General features: G+C 51.0%; 1 protein-coding gene, 1 non-coding gene and 2 pseudogenes across 3 annotated transcripts in view; all 4 read left to right on the forward strand.

Moving 5' to 3' along the window:
- The window catches only part of ABCB10 (ATP binding cassette subfamily B member 10), a 1,632,094-nt gene that overhangs the window by 1,521,175 nt on the left and 88,380 nt on the right, over positions 1-22,539 (forward strand). The window lies entirely within an intron of this gene.
- On the forward strand, positions 1,459-2,593 carry LOC147708343 (18S ribosomal RNA; annotated as a pseudogene).
- On the forward strand, positions 3,585-3,738 carry LOC147708344 (5.8S ribosomal RNA). The gene has a single exon (XR_015297037.1). It is a non-coding gene; the product is annotated as a 5.8S ribosomal RNA (ribosomal RNA).
- LOC147708345 (28S ribosomal RNA) lies at positions 4,597-5,454 on the forward strand (annotated as a pseudogene; the record flags this gene model as incomplete).

Below are 22,539 nucleotides of genomic sequence, written 5' to 3' on the forward strand. Positions count from 1 at the left end.
CTGCGCCTCTGGGAGCCCCGGCTGGGTCCAGGGGCCCGGCGGGACCCCGGGTCGGGGGCTCCGGCCACTGGGCACCGTCCCCCGGCCTGCTTATCCATCAAGGGCCCAGGATGGCGGTCCATCAGTCCCGTGCATGCCTCCCCTGCTAGTCAAGGTGTCTGCGGACCCCGGATAGAGGGCCTGTCTGGTCCCCCTCCCAGCCTCCATGGCTGGGACCCAGCTGAGGCCCTGGGCCTCCGGTCCCCCATGTCCGGCTTCCGCTCACTCTTTCGTTGGCGCACAGAGCGACCAGATAGCTTCCCTTTCGAGCCCGGCCATCTTATCGCACCTTTCCCCTCGCCCATCTGGTTGCACCTATCCCCTTGGGCATCTGGTCGTACCTATCCCTTCGGCCATCTGGTCACACGCAATGCTTTCCTATGGGGCGACCAGATGGTCGGGCTTCCCTGGAAATCCCGATGAGCGCTTATTTGCCTTCCCGATCCCAGCGAGGGCTCCAGGAGGTCGGGCACATTCGCGCCTTGGGTTCCCTCTGTCACCTTGTGTGCACGGATTACAGGAAAAGGGGGTCATTTTCCTCCGGGTTACTAGGGAGAGGGTCAGTCAGACCTCCGCGAGGTCCAGCGATTCCGAGACCGGGGACGGCAGTACCCGGGCCTGCCCTAGGTGCCCAGGTACGCACCTGCCTCTTGGCCCCTTCCCGATTGGTCCTTTTTCTCTGACCCTGCTCAGTCAGACCTCCATGAGGTCTGGCAATTCCAAGACTGGGGAAGGCGGCACCCGGGCCTGCCTGCCAGAGCCCCCAGGCAGCCCCGTGCCCCGGCAGCAGGCATGGACACGAAGCCGGCATCCCCTGTGCAGAGTGGCCTGCCAGGGGCGGCCCTGGCCGTACTCCGATCAAGTGGACACTCTCGGTCCATTTAGGGATGGACTGCTTGGCCAGCCTCAGCTGTTGTTTCAAGCAAAGAGCTTCCACCCTGCATGGACTGCCCTACCCAGCAGAGTGAAGGCTGAGCGGCCCTGGGAGCTTGTGCCCCTCCCAGTGGTCCGACCAAGCAGAAGGGCTCGGGTGTCGCTTGGCCCTTGGATGCTGCCGCCCGGCAGGTCCGTAGGCCCCGCGCGCCACGCCGTCACCCCTCTCTGTCCAACAAATTTCCACAGCATCTCGTTCCGAGGGGTGCCGCCGCTTCCAGGTCCAGGCAGGTCCAGGCACCCCTGCGTCTCGCTCAGGCTGAGCCTCGGCCTGCCTCTGCCTCTCCCTCCCGGGGGAAATGGCTGGGCTCGCCGGTGCCCCTGCGACCGTACCTCTCCACACCCCTCCAGCGAGCCCTCCTGCCCAGGTGGGTGGGCTCCTTCCCCCTAGCAGGCTCCTGAGAAGGAGGGGTGTGCGAAGGTTGCCGGTCAGGGAGATGGGCACGCGTCCCCCCCCCCCCAACCCACCCCGTCAGCAGGTGCGGCTGCCTGGTTGATCCTGCCAATAATTGGCATATGCTTGTCTCAAAGATTAAACCATGCACATGTTTTACACACGGTACAGTGAAACTGCGAATGGCTCATTAAATCAGTTATGGTTCCTTTGATCGCTCCATCTGTTACTTGGATAACTGTGGTAATTCTAGAGCTAATAGATGCAGATGAGCGCTGAGCTCCCGGGAAGTGTGCATTTATCAGACCAAGACCAATCCGGACTCGCCCCGCCGCTTTGGTGACTCTAGATAGCCTCTGGCCGATCGCACGTCCCCATGACGGTGACGATACATTCGGATGTCTGCCCTATCAACTTTCAATGGCACTTTCTGTGCCTACCATGGTGACCACGGGTAACGGGGAATCAGGGTTCGATTCTGGAGAGGGAGCCTGTGAAACCGCTACCACATCCAAGGAAGGCAGCAGGCACGCAAATTACCCACTCCCGACTCGGGAGGTAGTGACAACAAATAACAATACAGGACTCTTTCGAAGACTTGTAATTGGAATGAGTACACTTTAAATCCTTTAACGAGGATCCATTTGGAGGGCAAGTCTGGTGCCAGCAGCCACTGTAATTCCAGCTCCAATAGCGTATACTAAAGTTGCTGCAGGTAAAAAGCTCGTAGTTGGATCTTGGGCTCAAGCTGGCGGTCTGCCGCGAGGCGAGCTACCGCCTGCCCCAGCCCCTGCCTCTCGGCGCCCCCTTGATGCTCTTGACTGTCCTGGGGGTCCGAAGCGTTTACTTTGAAAAATTAGAGTGTGTGATGCTCTTAGATGTCGAGGGCTGCATACGTGCTACACTGAACGGATCAGCTTGTGTCTACCCTTAACGGACAAGTGCGGGTAACCCATTGAAACCCCGTTCGTTATAGGGATTGGGGATTGTAATTATTTTCCATGAACGAGGAATTCCCAGTAAGTGCGAGTCATAAGCTTGCGTTAAGTCCCTGCCCTTTGTACACACCACCCGTCGCTACTACCAATTGGCTGGTTTAGTGAGGTCCTCGAATCGGCCCTGCCGGATCGGTAAAGGCCCTGCAGAGAGAACGATCAAACTTGACTATCTAGAGGAAGTAAAAGTCGTTACAAGGTTTCCGTAGGTGAACCTGCAGAAGGATCATTAACGGCGGAGCGGCCTGGGTGACTGGTGCCAGCCCGAAGCCCTCGGCTGCCTCCTGCAAGCACACACCGTAGGCCTAGGGCCCGGCCCTGCCCAGGCGCGCCCCGGCCGGCGGAGCGGTCATTGGCCGCATGGGGCACTTGGGTGAGGACCGGGTTTTCGACGGGCCTCTTCCTCAGGGGAGGACCCGACCGACAAACAGGGGACGGGGGCAGCCCCTGTCCCCTATCCCTCTGTGGGAGGGTCACAGCGGTAGGCCCTCTCGAGATGGAACCCAAGCTCACCCGGCATGACCCCCCTTGGTGGGGGGAAGCTGAATGGCAGTTCATCATCGCGCTGGTACCACCACCCCTCGAATGGCCCTGCAGCCGGCTGGGCCCTCTGGCGCCCACATCCCAGCCCCACAGGGATCTGGGCGGCTGAGGAGTGGCCCTTCTTGTGCGGCAGGGTAGCCTGGAAGAGAAGGGGCGGAGGGCCTACGAGTGGACCCTAGCTCCTCTTAGTGGGAGGTGTGCAGGATGGGGAGCTGCCTGGCTCTTCCCTTCCGGTGCTTCTGACCCGGGCAAGGGTGGGGTGGGCTGAAAAAAGCCAGCCCGCCGGCATGGCTCAGGGCCGTCCGGCTGTGGACGACTGACGTGCGGGTGCAGCGAACATCCCCTGTTGCCAGGTACCCGGTTCAACCCGGTCCCATGCGGCCGGATCGAGGGGTTTGAAGAGTCGCGTGGTCCCTCTCGGGTACTCCGGGAGGGACCGGCGGCTGCGGAGCTGCCTGCTCTGGTTGCACTAGAAGCCCCCTTCCTTGCCCGCGGGTGGGTGGCGGGGGACTCCCAGGCCGAGCGCCTGGTAATGTTTTTTGCTGTCAGACTCCCAAAGGGGAAGCCTTGAACGGAGCACCCGGGCTGTCTCGCCGCGCGGGCGTTGGATGGACGGCATCGTCTTCCTCCCGCCTCTCCTGCGCCTGCAGGTGTGCATAAGTTTTTGAAAAGTTGCCTGTGACTCTTGGCGGTGGATCACTCGGCTCCTGCGCCGATGAAAAACGCACCTAGCTGCAACAATTAGTGTGAATTGCAGGGCACATTGATCATCGACACTTCAAACGCGCCTTGCAGCCCCGGGTTCCTCCCGGGGCTAAGCCTGTCTGAGGGTCGCTCGATTATCAATCGCCCCGGGGCTTTTCAGGGACACAGCCAGGCCGTCGAAGGGTTAGCTCCGCTTCCCTTCGTCCCCCCACAAGGTCAGACCCCCGCTCACCCGTGGTAGGGTCCCACACCGGATCCTGACGCAGAGGTATGGCGCGCCTAGCCCCGCGGCCGGCGTTAGACTCGTAGCGGCCCCGGCGCGCCGGGATTGGGTCTTCTCGGAGTCGGGTTGCTTGGGAATGCAGCCTAAAATGGGTGGTAAACTCCATCAAAGGCTAAATACGGTTGCAAGACCGATAGCCAACAAGTACCGTAAGGAAAAGTTGAAAAGAAATTTGAAGAGAGTTCAAGAGGGCGTGAAACTTTCGAGAGGTAAACGGGTGGGGTCCATGCAATCCGCCCGGAGGATTCAACACGGCGGGAAGGTCGGTGGCCCAAGAGTTTCCGATCCTATCCGCGAGACTGACACCCGGGCCCTACCCGGCCCCCGCAGGGTGCATTTCCTCCGTGGCACTGTGCCGCGATTGGCTCCGGGTCGGCTGGGAAGGCTTCAGAGTGGCAGGTGGCCCTCCGCTCCGGTGGAGGGTGTTACAGCATCCCTGGCAGCAGCTTCCCCATGTCTGCAAGGCGCGAGGGAGATACAACCGTCTCTGCACCCTCCTCCGGGCACATGTTCCCGGCCACCCCTTGGGTGCGCCGAGGCGGGGAAGGGGGGACGGGCCCCCTGCTCCTGGCACGACTGTTGACTGGGGCGGACTGTTCTCAGTGTGCCCTGACCGCGTTGTGCCGCCGGGCGGGGAGGCCCACGCCGGGCGCCAGGGGTCTGTGGCGATATCGGTTACCCACCCGACCTGTCTTGAAACACAGACCAAGGAGTGTAACACGTGCGCGAGTCGGAGGGCCGAGCAAAACCCTGTGGCGCAATAAAGGTGAGGGCCGGCTGAGGTGGGATCCTGCCGCGTTTCCAGAGGCGGGTGCACCACCGGCCCGTCTCGCCCGCTCCGTCGGGTAGGTGGAGCATGAGCGTGCGTGATAGGACCTGAAAGATGGTAAACTATGCCTGAGCAGTACGGAGCCAGAGGAAACGCTGGTGGAGGTCTGTAGTGGTCCTGACGTGCAAATCTGTCGTCCGACCTGGGCATAGGGTCTAGTAGCTGGTTCCCTCAGAAGCTTCCCTCAGGATGGCTGGTGCTCGGAGCCCCCAGTTTTATCTGGTAAAGCGAATGATTAGAGGTTGTGGGGCCGAAACGATCTCAACCTATTCTCAAAGTTTAAATGGGTAAGAAGCCTGGCTCGCTTGCATGGAGCCGGGCATGGAATGAGAGTGCCTAGTGGGCCACTTTTGGTAAGCAAAACTGGCTCTGCGGGATTAACTGAACTCTGTGTTAAGGCGCCCGATGGCCGATACTCATCAGACTCCAGAAAAGGTGTTAGTTGATATAGACAGCAGGGCAGTGGCCATGGAAGTCGGAATCCGCTAAGGAGTGTGTAACAACTCACCTGCCGAATCAACTAGCCCTGAAAATGGATGGGGCTGGAGCGTCGGGCCCATACCCGGCCGTGGCCGGCACTGAGAGCCGCTGGGGCTAAGCCGCGACGAGTAGGAGGGCCGCTGCGGTGCGCACGAAAGCCCGGGGCGAGGGCCCGGGTGGAGCCGCCGCAGGTGCAGATCTTGGTGGTAGTAACAAATACATAAGAGCAAACCAAGTCAAGGGAATGGTGTTCAGCTATGTGGAAGACTGTGGAAAAAATTGAATGCATGTATGAGCACCTGTCATTGAGGTACATAGGCTGAAAATAAAAACCCCATCAGACCAGCCATTTGCTGGAAAATGCGTCATATGAGGGTTTAGTAAAGCATTAAACCCCACATCCGACTTAATGATGACGGTGTAGGAGTAAATGTCAGTACTTTAGCCATGAAACTCAATGCAAAGATACTGTGCAGTGCTACAGTGATAGTGATACTTAAAATTGACTACTCAGACTCAGACGTAGGTTCAAAAATGGAAGACTATGTGTCAAGATTAAAAGCATGCAGAGTAGTAAGACTACCCTTTGGCGATTATACAGATCGGTCGACATGTTTCAGCCAAATAGGGATTACCCTGGCTTTCTTCAGGACCTTTAAATACAATTTGGCTACTGCAACTATGAAAGAAATTTTTGTGTCAAAGGAGAAATAACAGTATGTACTGAAAGAAAGTTACATAGCTACCAGGAACTTGAAAGAATGTGAGTCCACTGGAAGGGAAGAGACATGTCTTCTTCCTAACAAAACAACAGAAAACATGTGAATGTTTTTCTTTTTCAACAACATTGGATTACACACATACATTCGCTTAAATGCACAGAGAAACGCATAGACAGACACCTGCATAAATAATTTGCATTATGCATTGTAAGGAAAGCATATTAGCTTAATCACCAGGAAGCATTTCTTCGTGGTGATACTCACCCAGCGTTGTGTGGATGAAGACCTCCTCTCACCCGGCAACCGCTCGGGAGTGTGAGGCCCCGCTCTGTGGTGTAAAAAGAGGGCACAGTAAGTACTAAGATCCACTGTGTCCAGACCAATTGTTTTACACACTTAACCCAACAAACGTGTATTAGAAAACCCTCCGCCAAGCCTCAGAAAAACCCACTGCAAAATTCTCATAGAACCATAGGAAGCTACAAGATTTTTACAAGATTTTTACAAAATTATTATGAGCCCCTAGATATCTCGACTTTGACAAAGTCTGGAAAGGGCTAGATAATATGAATGGTTAAAGGGCACTCTAGACTCCTTCTTGTCCTGAATTTACAATGTCAAACAACAATGGTTGCAGAGAACCTGACCAGCAACTCACCTATCCGTCGGTACCTCAGTTTTACACCGAGCGGAAGGGGAGGGACTCTTAGTACCGTCTTGTGCCTTAATAAATAAGTTTGTTTGATTAGTTGTATATGGCGTTGACTTTGTGTAGTCAGACGCGCTAGAAAACACTGTTCCTACGCGCATGCGCCGTTGCCCTACGAGTCGAGGCATCATGCCCGAACTCTAGTCGTCTCTTTTGCCGCAAAAAGGAACATCATGCGGCTATCCCCCCAAGATGATGTGGGTGCAATAGAGAATTCGGTCCAAGGGCAGGGAAAAATGTGCGATGGAGCGCACTAAGCAAACAGTGTGTGACTCTCGAAATGGAGATACACAGTGGCGGTGCGCGCATGATCACGGGGCAGAACACGGGCGGCAGTGTTCATTGGTGCGCATGCTCGGGGAACAGTGTTCTGCCCCGAGATGTTGTAGTGGCCTTTACCTCCCAGTGGTCCCGCCGGTAACTGCCTCTGTAGTGCTAGACTCTGCGTAGAGAAGTCTTTAGAGACAGGCCAAACAAGGTTCTATCATGGCAGCGAGCGTGATAGTGAGAAATGGCAAAGCAAACAAACCCAATTCCAGATGGGGTAGTTCCTGGAGAATAAAAACCCTGTTAAGATGGCGTAAGGAGGTGCTGTTTTTTCCATAAATCATTAACCTCCTCACCGAATTTGACAAACCAGCACCCGCTTCAACCAATGCAACAAGCAACAACGATTCAGAGCACGATAAAGGCCCTAGTTCACCCTCCGTAGCAGAAGAAGACACAACAGTAGACCTCAGCGAATCCATTGAGTTTGTGGCCTTCTCAGCCAAGAATGAAATTGGTACAACCAACTTTGAAAATCTTCCCGATGTGAACGAGGTCAGCAAAGATGTATTAACAAAGAAAAGTGACTTCACAAAAAAAGTCACTTATTGGAAATACCCAAACAAAGTATAAACGTGACTTGTGTGGAGACATATTAAGAACTTTTAAAGAATTGAGAAAACATGTCTCCAACAAGCACAAAGGCTTCTATCTGAAAACGTATTGCTCAAAATATTGCATGCCATTATGCCAAATGTAAAGGAAGACCTCAAAAAGGAGAGCTGCCATTCCTGTGCAGCTTCTGTGACCTCAGATGAATGAATGAATGAAGGAAATCTTTTATCGCGCAACTTAGCCCAAGGGCATCAAGGTGCCTAAGCTGGTCATGTAATTATAAGCACCGATGAGGTCCTTTACAGATACACTTCAGAGAAAAGCCAGGTTTTCATTGCTTTGCGGAACAAAGCGAGTGACGGTTGCCCTCGGAGTTCAGGGGGGAGGGAGTTCCATAGCCTGGGTACAACCGTAAAAAATGCCCTGCCTCCCCATTTGGCTCTTACAAGCCTAGGGACCTCAAGAAGATTTTTGTTAGAAGAACGAAGATTGGTGTTTCACAACAAGCTCGGCATGTGCATCCAAGAGCGCAAAATGAGGCTAGATAAGCAGCTCTAGCAAGCAGCAAACCGTCAAAATATGGTCACAGGAAGAAATACTGCTAATAGCAGAATTGGAAAAAGTGAATGAAAACAAGAGAAATATTAATGCACTGATGGTTCCACATTTTGACAATAAAAACATAAAACAAATTGCAGAAAAAAGAAGAGATAGATGAGATAAGAGCAAAAAAATTGGCAAAAGATGTACTGCAAGCATCAAATGTTTCTGAAAATGACTCTTGCGATGAACCAAAGGTTACAGTGGAAGTAACAACAGAAAAGCGCAGAGACTTTATCAATCTCAAACGTGTGAAAAAAATCAAGAACTTTGATGAGCTGGAAAATAGAATCAAAGAAAGCAAGAAGTACACCCAAAACGTAGAGCAACACGATGCTGCTATGGATCTGATGGATGAATAGTGATTTATATCTCAGAAAACACCAATGATATAAGTCTTGTACCAGCAAGTGTACCCGCAAATAAACCAGCAAGTGAACTCAATAATGAACTCTGCTCAAGATGAGCATCAGAATGCCTCAGTTGGAAACAAGATAACAAAAAAAGACAAGATAAATGGAAGGCTTAATCGGACACACAAGAAAAATTATGCAAAATCAAAGGGCAGCTATAAAGAATACCAGGCAATGTTTAAAAAAGACAAAAAGAAAATTGCCAGGATTATCACTGATGGGGCAGAAAATGCCACTTGTCAAATCAGTGCTGATGAAATTTTTCAATACTACAAAAGCATAATTGAAAAAGAAAACAAGAAAAACCCTAAATTCATGCAGACTGATCGGATACCGGATGAATACGAAATTAGAAAGTTATGTAAAGAAATAACACTGCTCAAAAGAACTAATGCCTTCGAGGACTCTGATTTAAAGAAAGCAGTGGGGCCCGATAAGATTGGTCTGAATGACTTGTATAAAGTGCACAGCAGGCAACCAAGATTGCTGACCAGGAGGCGTGGCTAGCAGCATGGCCGGCTGAGACGTGTCCTGCCGGAGCTCCGGCCGGGCTGCCAAGTGATCCGTCATTTATTCCCCACACCGGAGGAAGGATCTCGCAACGGGTGATGCCTATGAGCGTTCCCCATCAGGGACTTCCTTGCTGGCGCTGACTATAGCGCGGATCCCCCGCAAATCCGACAAAATCGGCACCGGACGGGGTGCGCTCGCTCTGGTCAAGATGGCGGCGCCGGCTTAGGAGGCGACAGCGGACGAGAGGACCAGATCACGGAGCTCGACCCAGGTGCTCGACCCAGGTGCGGAGGAAGACCCGGCTGCGGCGCGGAAAGGCTGGGACCCGACCCCGGGGGCGGACGAGTGGAGCCCTCCCACCACCGGAGACCCCGAGCCCAGCCAGCCTTTACCAACATGGCGGCCGCTCACAGAAAGACCTGGTGAGCGTCGGCGGGACGTGAGGCACCCTCGCCTGTAAACGGGGGCGTAGTGCGGTGGCGTGACACAGGAGCGGGAGAAGCCCGGGGCTGTCTTCCCCCCTCCCCCCCCTGCCCGGCGACGAAGACCACTGCCATCAGGAGAGGTGGAGATCCCCCGCACCCGCGAGGTGTCCGGGAGCGGCTGCTGCGGAGAAGGTGAGCCCAGGGAGAGACGTCCTGGGGGTGAGGCCAACCGGAGAAAGGTTTCCGCAGTGCGAGCCAGGTGTTCCCCGCCGGGCGCGAGGCTGTGGCATCGGCGCTGACGGCAACGCACCCCCCCCCCCCTCCTGGCACCCGCTCCGCTTGGCGAGGCGAGCAGCAGTACAGTGTGGCCCCTAGGTCGCGGGCCCGACGGCAGACGGCGGCAGCGGGAATCGGGCAGTGACAGGCAGTGACTACACACATATACTGCCAGGCCCAGTAACGCACCTCACAGTTAAAGGGACGGCGGGGAGGCCCAGCCTGGGGATGCACTCTGGTCTCTGAGTGCTGCTCCTTCCCCGCAGACCAGACGCTGAGTCCTGCGCTGGGGGTGGTGCAGTGGGAAATCATCACGACTGAGTGCATGACAAGAGGGGAGACCCCCCAGCGATCACCCCATTGCGGTCCTGCACGGCGAGAGAGTACGCCCCGGACACTCTGGATGCCACAGAGGGAGCGGCAACCTGAGACACTTGGGATCTGACCTTGCAGTAGAAACTTCCCGGGTGGCTAGGAGGGGGCAAGACGGGGTGCCCTCAGTGGGGACGTGGGGTGCACGAACCGACAGCCACACGGCGCTCGAACCGACGGTGGCCACCCCAAAACAAAAGCTCTACACGTACCGGGGACGGCGTCAGGGCTACAGGCGCTCATCTCCAACAAGTCGCAGGCGCCAGCAGAGATCGCGCCAAGATCACAGCCGGAAACGCGGCAAGGGCAGCCATGGGGAAACGAGATCTGATCCCCAAGCCAACGAAGCAAGGCCCCATGGACAACTTTGCGACATCTAGGCCGAACTCGGAACAGAGGACGGACCCGCCAGGACCTCTCACAGAAACGGCAATGCTCCTGGCAGCCATCCAGGCATCAAGAAGTGATATCCAGGAATCGCGGGCGGCATTGGAGGTAAAAATTGGTGAAGTGGGCTCGGAGATAACGCTGCTACACCAGGACTTTCGCAATTTAACGCTGGCCGAGAACAGAGTCATGGACAATGAGACATCGATCACAGCGTTAAAAAAGGACATGGCAGAGCTGCAGGCCTCTCATCGGCAACTACAATGGAAGGTGGATGATGCCGAAAATAGATCCCGCCGCAACAACCTTCGCTTTGTGGGTTTTAGAGAGGGACTTGAGGGGAGGGATATGGCCTCCTTCCTCCATGCGTGGCTCAAGACTACTTTCCCCGCAGCTAAGTTCTCCGAATGTTTCGTCATTGAGAGGGCACACAGGGCGCTGCTGGCCAAACCGCCGGAGGGCGCAAGACCAAGACCGGTCATCGCTAGATTCCTAAATTATGCGGACAGGGACTTAAACCTTAGGGAAGCCAGGAAGCTGGGGGAGATCCGATTCGAAAATACCACCATTATGATCTTTCCGGACTATAGCCAAGAAGTGTCAAAGCAACGCCGCTCCTTCGACTCAGTGAAGATGAAACTACGTGCCTTGAAATTAGACTATATGCTCCTTTTCCCGGCAAAACTTAAAGTCATCTATAAAGACACAACCATTTTCTTCACGTGTCCGGAGGACGCCTGGCAATGGCTTGAGGAACGCCCGATTCTGAACAGTAGGGAAACAGCGGGTAGAGCCGCCATGGACAGATCACTGAGGGAGAGGGCCCGGTGGGAACAGCCGAAGCCACAACGGAGAAGGTCCGGAAGGAACAGAGGCCGTAAACCAGCGACGCCCTATCAGACCCGGGATGCCAGCGAGAGGAGAGGGGGTAGATCGACATCCCCGAATAACAACTCTGTGGAGGGCTCCAGGTTCAGCAGCCTTCGAAATGGTATCCGCTCGGAGGGAGACGATGACGAGGACTCAGATGGGCGGGAGTCTGGGGGAGATGGAGAGACCAGCCGTCCAGAATCAGTCCACCCCTTGGTCACCGAGATACAACTGCTGGAACAGGACTCTTCGGGTCTAGGTCCCGCGGCGGACACTCAGGACTCGCACTCATGAGCATGGACATTCCGGGGGACACTGAGATAGCAGCCCGGCAACGGGACCACGCAAGTTGACACGCCTTCATATGTTGTTTTTCTTGTTTTTACAGTTGTTTGGTTTGTGATGGGAGGGTATTGTGGGAGGGCGACAGGCCTTCTCCCGTGGATGGTTAGGGCCCCGGAAGGGCCGCGACTGGAAGGGGAGGGAGGTGGGGTGGGGGGGCAGGGGGGACATGGTTTTTCTGCAATTGGGAGTTTGGGGATCAGGGGCCTTGGGGAGGGAAGGGGACACAAGTTGAGAAACAGCGACTGCATGCCATTACGCACCTTACACTATACCACTTCAAGTGCCACGCCTGGACAAACGGAGGGTACACACAATGGCAGACACACTAGATCACAATCACACTGGTGACACAGGTGTCACGTTACTCTCTTGGAATGTGAATGGTCTTGGGTCCAAGATCAAAAGGGGCTTAGTGAATGCATACCTCAAGAGGCTAGCGCCGGACATTATATTGCTCCAGGAGACTCATCTAAGAGGCACCCAGTGCGCCTTTATAGCACGAGGCAGGCACGTGGTACTAGCACACGCAGGTTACACGGCGGACTCCAGGGGGGCGGCAGTCCTCGTTAAAAAATCCACACCGTTTGTGGTCACTCGCACATGGTTGGACCCACAGGGGACATACGCAGGAGTACAGGGAACATGGAGGAGGCGCAGGTACACAATCGTCTCAGTATATGCCCCGCCGAAACTACAGGCACGCACTCTCACTGCAGTCACTGCTATCCTTCTAAAAACGGCCGATACAATTCAGATTGTGGGGGGGGACTTCAACGATGTAATGTGTGCCATGAGAGACAGATCGGGGTCCTCACATGTAGCGGGACATGGTACGGCGTTGGCAAGACAAATGCACACTTTGGGCCTCACGGATGTCTGGAGATGGCTCCACCCGACACAGGAGACCTACTCCTTTTATTCCGGGGCTCACAGGGTCTTTTCCAGGTTAGATTATCTCTTTACTTCTAGGCAAGAAATCACGGTCAATGATTTAGCGGAGTATAAAGCACGGGGGATCTCGGACCACTCCCCCCTATATGTACATTTGGGACGAGGGAGGAGGAAAAAGACTGTGGAATGGCGCCTTGCGGCATGGGACCTGCAGTCACCGGACCTATTGAAGGGAATTAGAGCAGACATAAAGGTCTATGTAGCTGAGAATGAGGGCTCCGTAGACTCAGGGATCACGCTCTGGGAAGCGTTGAAGCCAACCCTTAGGGATCGTATAAATAGCAGATTGGGAGCGGCTAGGAGGGAGTTGCATCATGAGGTGACGAATGAGGAGGCTACGATCTTAGCCCTCGAAACTGATTATCATCAGGGGAAGGAGGAAGGAATACTTAGGAAACTATTAGACACACAAAGGCACTATAGAGAACTTGTCACGGGGGAAGCGCGCACACAGGCTCTGGCTACACTCCACCGCCTATACGACGTGGGGGACAAATCGGGCAAACTTCTAGCATGGCTGAGCAGGAGAGAAAGAGCGGCACGTTGGGTGGATCGGATTGAGGTGCTAGGGAACAGATCAGCCTGTTCGGACGAGGCTATAGCAGAGGCCTTTGCAGCATATTACGAGGACTTCTATAGAGCTAGGGACTTGGGTGGCGAGGCGGAAGCCAGCCAATATCTGTGCGACATGGAGGTCCCAACACTGTCCCGAGAGGACGCCACGGACCTGGAAGCAGAGATCACGCTAGAAGAATTAGAAGAGGCAATAGCGTCTCTGAAGTCGGGGAAGACACCGGGACCCAACGGCTTCCCGGCTGAATTTTTCAAACGTACGGCAGACCTGCTGCAGCGCCATATTAAAAAGCTATTTGTCTAGGCATTCGAAAAGGCGAGCCTGCCACCCGATCTAGCCACGGCCACAATTGTCCCTATCCACAAGGAGGGTAAACCCAGAGACAAGTGTGCCTCCTACCGCCCGATCTCCCTCCTTAATATGGAGACGAAGATTCTGGCTACGGTACTAGCTCGGCGCCTGCGGAGGGTAATTTCTGATTTAGTGCACGCAGATCAGTCCGGATTCTTTCCAGACAGGGCAACCAAATTAAACCTCCGCCGCACCCATAACTGGCTGCAGGAAGTCAGAGAGAGGAGCGAACCCCACTGGTTCCTCTCGTTAGACGCCGAAAAGGCCTTCGATGCAGTCCACTGGCCCTTCTTGTTTGAGACGTTGCGGAGGTTCGGCTTTGGCCCTAAGTTTCTACGATGGATCAGTCTCTTATACTCAGCCCCAAAGGCGCGAGTGCGCGTGAATGGCCGACTATCACGTGAATTCCGCATTAACAGGGGAACACGTCAGGGGTGCCCATTGTCCCCCCTCCTGTTCACATTGACGATAGAAATACTAGCAATCCGGATCCGACAGAATCCAGGGATTAGGGGGTTCACATGGGGCGACTCGGAAGCTGCCCAGGAAAAAATCTCATTATACGACGTTCTGCTGTTTGTGACGGACCCGGATGCTACGATTCCGGCCCTGTTCAAAGAGTTGGATGACTTCGGGGCGAGAGCTGGTCATACAATTAATTGGCATAAATCGTTCCTCTATGACCCACAGGGCCGAGAGCGGAGGGAGTGCCTACCTGAACTCCTCATTCACACCACGGAGGGATTCCAGTACCTGGGGGTATTCATAACACTAGACGCAACATTCTCCCTTAACAACAATGTGACGCGCATTATGGCAAGTGCGAAGCTAGAAATGGACCGGTGGAGGCAACTTCCTCTCACCCTATTGGGTCGCGCAGCTCTGTATAAAATGGTTTTGCTGCCCAAATTCCTCTATGCCCTGCAAAATGAGTACTACCCGCTCCCTCCCACAACCTTGTCCAAAATTCACTGTGATTTGCGAACATTCCTATGGTTGGGGAAACACCCGAGAATAGCCTTGGCCACACTACAACGCCACCAGTACAACGGTGGGATCTCCCTTCCCAACCTAGAGGCATACTATTGGGCAGAACACCTTGCCCCGATAAATGAGTGGTTACATGCGGCGGTAGATCACCCTACTTATGCACTGGAAAGATCACAATGGTCTCGCACGACCGTTCTGCACTACCTATACGGGGGTCCAGCGGGGAGACACCTTCTGCCGGCTACTAGGATCACGCTGGCCGTGTGGAACAGGGCGACCAAAAGAATGGGATGGGACAAACGACTCACCCGACAGACCCCACTATGGCACTGCAAGTGGCTGGGTGAACTCAACAAACTGACAGGCTTCAGACAGTGGGATACCATCGGTATCTTGACCGTAGGGGACGTGATTGCCAGGGGAGAACTCAAAACCTTCCATGCTTTACAGGAGGACTTTGGCCTACACAACACTCAGTACTACAGATACTCACAGCTCAGGCACGCATGGAGGGCACAGAACATTGATCTGACAGACATCCCAGAATACGCCCCATTGGAGGGTAGGTTACTGCAGGAGCAGATTGGGAGGGGGGCGGTATCCCTTACATACAGAACGTTGACCAACAACACATTAGGAACCCTACAAGACCTGCGTACCAGATGGGAGGCAGACACGGGGGAGATGGAAGACCTGGACTGGGAGCTGGTTCTCATGCACCCTCGTGAGGTCGCGATTAAGTCCAGACTCCGTCTCATTCAGCTGAAGGTGCTGCATAGAGCGTACTACGATAGAGTGCGATTGTACAAAATGGGGAAGGTCATGGATACAACATGCCTTAGATGCCACCAGCCAGAGGGAAATTTCTACCACACACTTTGGGGATGTAGAATCATACAGACATACTGGGAGGTCATATTTGGGGAATTAGAGGAGGTACTGGAGACTACCCTACCACGTGACCCAAAGCTAGCGCTGCTGGGGTTGACGACCGAAGTCGACTTGGCCCGCCCTCTGACCATATTTCTAGTGCTGGCCCTAGTGGTGGCCAAGAGAGACATTGCTCGGCGCTGGGGAGTGGCCGAGCCGCCAGAACTGGAGGAGTGGAGGAGGGGGCTCGACCTCTATATGGCGGCGGAGAGAGTGACTTATAAGGCCAGGGGTTGCCCAAAGAAGTTCCGGAGAGTATGGACAAAGTGGAGGCAATACCATGGACTAGAGTGAACCTACAGGAGCTCTAAAGGAGAATGCTCCTATGCCTGATGATTAATCCATACATGGTAGGGGGGGCGGAGATTGGGCCTCTTCAACGGTATCGCTATAGTACCCTGTGCTTGTTCGATGGGGGTATTTTCATCAGGAAAGGGTGGACAGACTCTGGGGTGGGGGTGGGGGACGGGCAGGGCAGGAGCTGTTTGTTAGGGGTTGTTTTTTCTTATTCATTGGCATGTGTACAATGCTTTGGTTCGAATTGCAATGTTGTAGTTGATTGGTGGGTGATCCTCATGGGCAAAAGAAAAGTTGCGGAACCTACGGATACTGGCTGAATGTTGAAGCCAGCCCGTGTCCTCATGTATTCTCCTATGATGCGTTTAGTGCAACAATAAAAATTTATTTGGAAAAAAAAGATTGCTGACCAGAATTTTATCATCTTGGTTATCGATGAGAAGAGTACCAGAAAGTATCAAAAAGAACCGATCAATATTGATACCCAAGAATGTACCGATTAGTGAACTTAAAAAAATCAGTAATTGGCGTCCAATTACCATCGGTACTGCATTCATTAAGTTATTCACAAAAATACTAACTAAAAGTCTCATTTTTTGTTGAATCGAATACAAGACAATAAGGCTTCATGAAGGTGAGAGGTTGTCTTGAGAATCTGACTCTCCTGCAAAATATCATAAAAGGGGCACGAAAAAACAGTCACTCATTAGCAGTAGTGTTCATAGATATCTCAAAGCCTTCGACTCTGTCAGCCTTGGTCACATTATACAGAGTCTCGCAAGGCACAGAGTTCCATCATACATCAGAGACATAATAAAATACTTATATACTGACATTTTTCAAGGGAAAGAACAATGAAGCAACTCCTGAAATAACAATGAAATCTGGGGTTAAACAAGGTGACTCGCTATCCCCACTACTAGTTAACATTTCCATGGATCCTCTGATCTGTGATCTTCAGAAAAACAGCAAGGGCTTCACATTCGGATCAGATGGTCTTATTGAGCAAATCACCGCTCTCGCCGATGACATCGCAGTACTCAGCAGCACCTGGGAAGGAATGAGTACAAATCTGAAAATCATTGAAAAGTTCACTAAAACTACAGGATTAAAACTTAATGTAAAAAAGACATGGATTTCATATGTCACAATAAAGATAAAATCCTGATTAACAACTGTAAACCATGGCAGTTTGAAAAAGAAAATATTGAAAACATTTATCCAGGAGAAAGTGAGAGTTACCTTGGATCGGACTTTGATCCGCACACTGGCCATACAAGCAACAACAAAATTAATGAGGTTCTTGTTAATTGGGCTCAAAAACTTGATAATCCACCATTTAAGCCCACGCAGAAAATAGAAATTTTGTGTCAGTACTTGGTCCCTAAACTGTCATTTAAATTGGAAATGACAGGAACAGAAGCTAAAACTTTAAATATTCTGGATCAAACAATAAAGAAGTATGTCAAACATTTTCTACACCTTACACCGAACGGAAGCAGGGCCCAGAGCTTGAGCTCCGTCCGGCAGGCCATGGGGTGCGGGAGCCCTCATCCTGCAAGCCAGCCGAGGGTCCGGGTGCTGGGGACCTGGGTCCACCAGGCCTGGGGAGGATAACCCCCGCCCTGCCCTGGCCTGGCCTAGGGTTTGGAAGCTGGAACTGGAACCGGGCCCGGGGCTTGAGCTCCATCTGGCGGGCCCCGGGGTGCGGGAGCCCCCGACCTGCTAGCCAGCCGAGGGTCTGGGCGCTGGGAACATGGGTTTAATCACCAAAATTAACTTGCCACTTTTATTATTGCCTATGGTGCGTTTTCTTTTTATTTTACTACATTTTGCTTCCGGGTTTTCTCCCATATAGCATAAGTTATTTATTGTGGCAGAGAGCTCATGTTGTTTTTGCTGACAACATGACGTCAAACTATAAGCGACGTCCTTAAGGAAGCCTAAAAGACACTGGGGAGGTCCAAACATATTATCTTTCAATATTTGCAATAATGACAAATTTTGGAAAACAATGTTACAAACCAAATGTACATCAAAAAACATGTTTTGAACTGAACTGTGTCCATGTCCGATACCCGGAAAGGCGCTATCCTGTACATCACATGGCACCTAGAAATGATTTACCTGCAGGAATGTAGAGCTCTTGCGCTGATGTTGGAATAACTTCTCAGAAACATTGGAAACTTTGTGCTTTCTAACTGTCTATAGAAAGTACGGCCACCCAGAAGGTATGTGGCAGTCATGCTGACCCTGGTTTTGTCTTTTATTGTTTCATGTGGTTAACTCGATTTTGTGTAGGCTGAAGTCTGTTGGATATAAGGAACTCTGTTGTGCCTGTAAAAAGCACTGCTACAAATCCGGGTCTCCAACCCTTGCAGCCCCCCTGGAAATGCCTGATGCAGGGTACAAGCACCCCGCCCTTGATGCGGGGGCTAATGCAGTGAGCATTATTATTCCCGGCCTGGCTCAAATCATGCAGAACGGAGTGATCCAAAACCGACAATGACAGTTATTGAAGATTTTAACCGAAGGGCCCTCTGCTGGTGCGCTCCTCCGTTCTGCGCTGTCTTGTCCTGTTACTTTTGAGGAATAGCCTGACTCGGCGCGCGCATCTTGGGTTGAAAACATTGTTTTTTTAATCATAGTTGTTTCAAGTTGAAACAACTATGATTTAAAATAATGTTGCATTGGATTCTATTTTTGGGTAACGTCCGATTTCGAGAGGAAATACGCCCAGCCCATGCCTAAGCTTGAGTACGTGTGATAATTATAAATTTCAACTGTCGTGTAAGCCCGAGGGGAGGGAGTCACTGTTACTCAACCCAATTTTCGAAGTTAAACCACTTACCTAAGCACAATGAAGCACTGAAGCAGCTCTTTTTCTTTAGATCCATGCAGCCTGTCTCCCTTCGTGCTGAAAATAAAAGACAGCCTCCTCCCGCCCCCCACTGTACAGAGTCCTTAACCCAATCCAGCTGCTGCTCCTCCTTTTACAGCAGCACCTGGATACTGAGCCAGCGGACTGCAGCTATTACCCCCGGCTCCAGTAGTGTGCAGGTGGAGGGACTCAGAGTTGTCTCTTGTGCGCACGTCAGGCTGGCCGGAGAGAAGCAGCCGTTCAACTCGACATTCGCACTTGGGTCCCAACTCTGAGGGTGTCAGTCTGAGTGTCACTATGTCGAAAAATAAGCCTTTTAGGGGCTCACTGCTGCAGGGGTTCACCCATATCAGTCCACTGGCCCTTAAACCAACAAGATAGAGATTGGCACAGAGGCTGGAATGTAAAAACAATGTTTATTTATCACTCATTAGTGGGACTACATCAATACAGCACCCTCTGAAACTGTATGAGATACTACAAGGAGTACAGAAACCAGTGGCCTTTTATACCATTCAGCATGGGACCAAGGAGAGGTACTGGCACATCCAAGAATAACTATTGACTAACATGGGCAGACAGAAAATACTTGCTCAGCAAAGTGGGAGGAGACATAGTACAGCTTGTCAGTTAAAAACAGTCGGACAGTTACAATCGAAGACAGGTGTATTAAAGCAGCTACAGGCCTTTCTGAGCTTGCACAGTGCTCTGGCTCAGTACTGAAAGAGTTAACTATAGTTGATGACTAAGGCGGAATACAAAAGCAGGCAACAGTGAAGACGGAAGAAGCACATGGTTAACACATGGCTAACTAAAATGGATCCTACAAACAAAATGGCTTCAGCTTATGCTAACAATCATTTCAGTGGTTTCAGCAACTAACATTGTAAGCCCCACCCCCTCAGGCTTGCACTGGCATCCCAGGTGTCAGGACCCACCCTCAGGGATACTGCAACCGGCCTGGACCAGCCGTGGCAAATAATCAGTCAACTCACATTCAATATGGGGTCGAAATATAAGGGGGGTAATGCCCCAACGCCCTAATGAAGGCACCCCCCCTGTAGCCATGCCATTTGAGTGGGTGACGCCTTCCAGGCATCAATATTTCAGCCACACGTAGACTTAACTGACCTCAAGCCTGTGGACTGTTGACCCTTCCTCGATTCAGATCTTCGAACCACCATCGCTTTCATTAACCAGCATTATCACGTGATCCTGCAGCCTACAGAGAGAGGGCCGCTTGGTGACGCATGGGCTGCTCGTGCTGCTGTGTTACGCTCTACAATGCGACACATGTGAAGTAACTTGCTGGAAACCGGAAGTTTGACTTGATAACTTAGTTTATTAAGTTATAACAAATGTGAGCCAGGTTAGAGCCGGTCCAGCTCCAACCGACATTCAATGCAGGAATGACACTAAAACATTCCACAGTAACTAAGCACATCACAGTATTCTAAGAATCTCATCATCACGGAGCAAGGCCAATATACAATATAATAAAGTATCTAACTACACAAAATACTACATTATCCCGTTTCCTCCAAACCTTAAACAAAAAAAATAAATAAAGAAAATAAAAAAATAAAATAAATTCAAAACAATACAAACTAATCTCTATATCTTACAGGTTAAACTATGTTGCGAGAACTTTTCCTACCACCCACAATAGTGGCAGGATTACTTGTAGAAATGCCACTTGAACAACAAGTTTTGACAGTTTTAACTTTAGCAACTTTGTTTAGATTCCACCAAAATCCACCTTCAACCTGAATAGCATTTCCCACAATCTTAATGACTCGAACAGGAGAGCCAAACTTACCATCACCCTTGTTGACATGAGTAGATTTTTTAATTCTTACAGTATCTCTAACATTCAAAATGGTTGATTTAGTTTCCTTCTTTAGATCAAAATTAGTCTATTGTTTGACTTGAGTAGAATGCACATTCTCTTTTACTATAGACATCAAGTTATTTACATTGGAATCAACTTTTATCCATTTAGACATCCAACCTGGACAAAAGGAAGTGTTTGGTTTCCTTCCCCTCATCAATTCAAATGGGGACACTTTAGTGGATGAATGTGGCGTCGTCCTATAGAACCAAATCATGCTCTTGAGTGATTTGGCAACATCGTAATTATTAGCCTTGGCCCACTTCACACAATCGCCTACCACTCTGTTCATTCTTTCCACTAATCCATTCCCTTGAGGATAATAAAGAGAACTTTTCACATGTTTAACACCAGAATTGGAAAAGAAAAGCTCAAAATCATTACTGATAAATTGCTTCCCATTGTCAGAAACTAATGTTTCTGGAAAATCTTCCCTAGCTCACACATCACTTAAAAATTCAACGATGCTCTTTGTGTCAGCTTCTTTAACAAGTTTGTATTCTGGCCATTTTGAAGCATAATCCACTAAAACTAAAATAAATCTTGAATTTCCCTTGAGCGTGACATATGGCCCCATAACATCAATTCCTTGTTTAGCCCAAGGATGATCAGGACACTCAACTGGAATTAAGGGAGGAACCCAAGTCTTAAGACCCTTGTCACATGATCTACAAACATAACAATCTCCCACAAACTCATTGATCTCAAAATCCATTCCGGGCCACCAGACGAATCACGAATGCGACGTTTGGTGAAAGAAGACCCTAAATGCCCTTCGTGAGCTCTCACAATAATACCATTCCTAAAAACGTGAGGAGGAATAATCTTTTCATTTCGTAGCAAAATTCCATCCTCAATGGAAATCTCTTGTTTCAATTTTAGAAAAAGGTTGAAGTGAGAAAGACAAAACTTTCTCACGCGGCTATCCCGACCTAACAAAATTACAGACATCCTGAAGCACACTATCCTTCTCAAAAGCTTCTCTCCATTCTCCTACAGAACAACATTTTTGGTCAGGAATATCAACACCAGCCACCAGACAATCATCACAATCTTCTTCTATAAGATCAGAAAATGTAACTTCATCTTCATGAGACTCAGTGGAATGAAAGCGCGACAGAAAATCCGCCCTGACATTTTTACCACCAGCAATGTGTACAACATCGAACTGATATTGTAACAACTTGGTTACCATTCTCATTATCCTGGGAGTACAGCACTTTGTAGGAACACCACTCAAAATATTAACAAGGGGCTTGTGATCGGTCTGAAGTAAGAAGCGTTTTCCCCACACATACAGTCTAAACTTCTCGATGGCCCATGCACAACCCAAGAGTTCTTTCTCTATGACAGAATACTGCATTTCAGGGGATCTCAAAACCCTAGATGCAAAACCAATTGTTCTCTCAATTCCATCTTCATTTTGGGTTAGAGTAGCACCAAGTCCTACCTGACTGGCATCGACAGTTAAGCAACAAGGTAATGAGGGATCAAACGGTTTGAGAACAAAGCTTTCTGTCAAAAGATTTTTAACTTCATCAAACGCCCTAACACATTCACTGCTCCAAACAAACTTCACACCTTTTTTGAGTAAACTTCTAATGGGATGAACAATGGTCGCATAATGAGGGATAAACCTCGAGTAATATTCACAAATTCCGAGTAATGACTTGACACCAGTCTTGTCAACAGGAGTGCTAGCATTGGAAATGGCTTCTAACAGGCCAGGCCTGGGCTTAACACCATCTTGAGGAAGAATGTGTCCTAAATACTCAACTTCTGTACAAAGAAATTTACACTTTTCCAACTTCAAAACTACACCATGTTTTTGGAAAAGCCCCAATACCTTGTCCAAAATCAAATCATGTTCAGAAATGTCCTTTCCAAATATGAGTACATTATCTTGGAACACAGATACTCCCTCAATACCTCTCAAAATATTCCCTATCACCCTCTGAA

This window comes from Lissotriton vulgaris, chromosome 6 (genome assembly GCF_964263255.1).
Source record: "Lissotriton vulgaris chromosome 6, aLisVul1.2, whole genome shotgun sequence".
NCBI classification, from domain to species: domain Eukaryota; kingdom Metazoa; phylum Chordata; class Amphibia; order Caudata; family Salamandridae; genus Lissotriton; species Lissotriton vulgaris.